Source organism: Hylaeus volcanicus, chromosome 1 (genome assembly GCF_026283585.1).
Source record: "Hylaeus volcanicus isolate JK05 chromosome 1, UHH_iyHylVolc1.0_haploid, whole genome shotgun sequence".
NCBI classification, from domain to species: domain Eukaryota; kingdom Metazoa; phylum Arthropoda; class Insecta; order Hymenoptera; family Colletidae; genus Hylaeus; species Hylaeus volcanicus.
The window spans coordinates 35,396,578-35,399,723 of record NC_071976.1 but is presented as its reverse complement, the minus strand read 5'-3'; positions in this window follow the sequence as shown (position 1 = coordinate 35,399,723).

The following is a 3,146-nucleotide window of genomic DNA, read 5'->3' as shown; positions in this document are numbered from 1 at the left end:
CATTCATTTCCGTTACAATACTATGAAAATTATCGCAGTCGTTTCAGCGAGGAATAACAAAAAAAAAAAAACAGAATCTTTCGTCGCTAGTTTAACAATGAAACGAAGCGCGCGCGCGCTGATCGGTGCGATCCTATCCTCGCCTCAAGTTTGAATGGAACCACGAATTTATTAAAACCATGTATAAAGTACTCTGTTTGCGATTTAAAAATGCTCGTCGAAAAATCAGCGTTTAAAAATCTATTGAAAAATTGTCGCAAAACATTAGCACACGTCGCCAAGTAAACATTATCAAAAAGTCACCGAACTCCCGCGAAAGCGTTCCTCGCGAGAAACATTCGATTACAGCGTTGGGCAAAATGTAGCCCGAGTAATCAGTAATCATGGTTAACAATCTCTGAATAACGAAACACGATTAAGCCGTGAAAGATTAAAAATTATCAATTTACCATTGCGGATTGTGAATGCAGTTTATGATTACCGATTAACCCGACAACTGTGAGTTATTATTACAAAACTAAGCATTACTCGATTATTGTCCAACGCTGGATTCGAAACAGGTCTCGAGATTCGACGTGTTAAAGTAAAGATGCGAGCGTGAGCGTTCTGTCCAATTTCAGTGACGAAAAGAAGATATATATTAGCCAATTAACGTGATGCTGTTTGTGGATTATTCGCAGTTGCAGACGTCACGAATGCTGAGCAAAAGATGCTAATCAATAAGGCCCAATAAGGCCCTACGAAAAGGGTCCTGGCCATTCAGGACAGATCTCTCGAGCTCCCATCTATACATACACACACTACTGGCTACAAGTATGAGTTCAAGCCTTGTCGATTGTATAAAACAGTGTTTTTGGAAGAATTAGTGAACTTTTCAGAAAACAATTTTTCTTTTCTCTTCATCTTTCTTGCCATGTTAATTTGTATAGATGACGTTACGTTTTACATAACTGTTTATAGAAGAGGACTCGAACGTAATTTTGAAACATTCGGTAAAGAGAATTAAACAAATGTTTTCGACAGACTATACCTTAGTTTTGAATTTGATTCACACTTCTTAAACAATCATTTAAGAAGTAGGTAATATAGAAGACAGTTCGATCAATTATTTTACAATTTCAACTAATATCACAACTGTCGTTACGATAGTCGATGAGAATTCCTTTTAATTGTTCAACATAAAGAATCTTGATCGTGTGACGACTAAAAACTTTGATTTTACAATAGAAACGCGTTAAAAATGTCACGTGTAGTGTTTTCACAACCTGTTATATTAATAATTTCGATATAATAATATTCCTATTCCGAAGACTTTAACTAAAACATGCCTACTTTATATTATCTACTCGATACCTAACATACATACTTCCATTCTTAAGAAATTATGTTATTGTACTCGAATGAAGTATCTAATATGGCAGTGTAGTACACAATTATCAAACGATCACGTTATATTCAAACAGAGTTTACCACGAAATGAATGGGATTTGATATGATTAAAAGTACTCGGCAATAAGTCTCATACTTTTTACCTGTGGTGTGTATATTTCCGTAAGCTCTGGAGACGAGTCTCGCGATTCGAGACGAGGATCAGGCCCACGCGAACTCGATCAATAAATGGATGCGTCGATCACGGTTGAATACGGCGTTAACATGTACATTAACAAAACGGCGAATGTATGTATATATACATTGTACATTGTATATATTATACGCGTAATATATATACATATGTATATGTATATATATCGTATAGTCTTCTGTGTTGCGCGCTTGGACCATGATTCGGAGCTTTGAATGACGACAAGGATGACAATAACAACGAAGACGACCACGAATCCAGAGTTTTTGCTGCCATGGGCTGGTTCCTACCGATCTTTCCAATGTGAACGATGAGCTTTCTTTTCTTTTTGTACAAGGATGGGCGCCGTTAACTCTGTGCAGCACGGTGTTTAGCTTCGACTACCACTTAGAACATGTCCTCTCAAGCACAGAGATTAACATCAACGATTCATCGATGAAATCGACTGAATTCAACAATTCGCCTCAGCTGTTTGCTTGTCGAGCAGCACTTCCATCGTTTCTATCTTTTTTCAGCCTCCTTGTGCACAAAAGATCTCCAAAACGAAACAAGAACGGTTCTTTAACGTGGTCTGGCAGCTTTACAACTAAACTACCGTCAACTCTACCGTTGCTACGTGTCCAATAAGTCATTTATCGTATCCTGAACAAAGATATACGATCAATTCTTGTATTGTCGAGTACATTCTTGTACTCGAATAGGAATTTGGATCTTCCGCCGCATAGAGTTAACGGACGCCTGCGAACGATTCGTGCACGTGACCATCAGCTTTCGTCCGTTTCCTTTCTTGTTCCCTGTTCAGTATGTTCGAACGTCATTGTTTCCTCCCCCTCGAGAAGGGAATCCAGTCCCGAGTAACGACGTTTCCTGTTTCGATATTTCGAAGTGGTTGACGGCCAGTGTAATCCGTGTCTTTCTCTTACTTAGAATGCTAACTGAAATACATATCACACTTACGGTTCCCTGGTACGTGACAACAACGATCAGGGTTGGAATCACGTGGATGCATCGATGCAGAGAGGGTCAAGTGTGCCAGACGTTTTAGAGAGTTTGTCGAGATGCGTGCGCCCCTTGGGCATATTCATATTATGTACATATATGTATATGTATATATGCGATACTTGAAGGTTTGGTATGCGCGTCGGTGCGTAGAAATTGCGATCGATGTTCATCGATCAGTCGTGTGTACGTTTGTGCCGTTGCTTGGTGACCCGTCGTCATCATCATCATCATCATCATCATCATCATCATCATTATCATCATCATCATCATCGTTATCACACCATTATCTTCAACATCGGTCAACTTGATCTTCTCGGTCGTTTTGGTAGTCTGCTATTTAAATTGATAGTGGTTGGAGAGTAGTGGTAATAGTGTAGCAGTAGTAGTAGTAGTAGTAGTAGCAGCAGCAGAAATAGTAGTAGTAGTAGTAGTAGTAATAGTAGTAGTAGTAGTAGTAGTAGTAGTAGTAATAGTAGTAGTAGTAGTAGTAGTAGTAGTAGTAGTAGTAGTAGTAATAGTAGTAGTAGTAGTAGTAGTAGTAGTAGTAGTAGTAGTAGTAGTA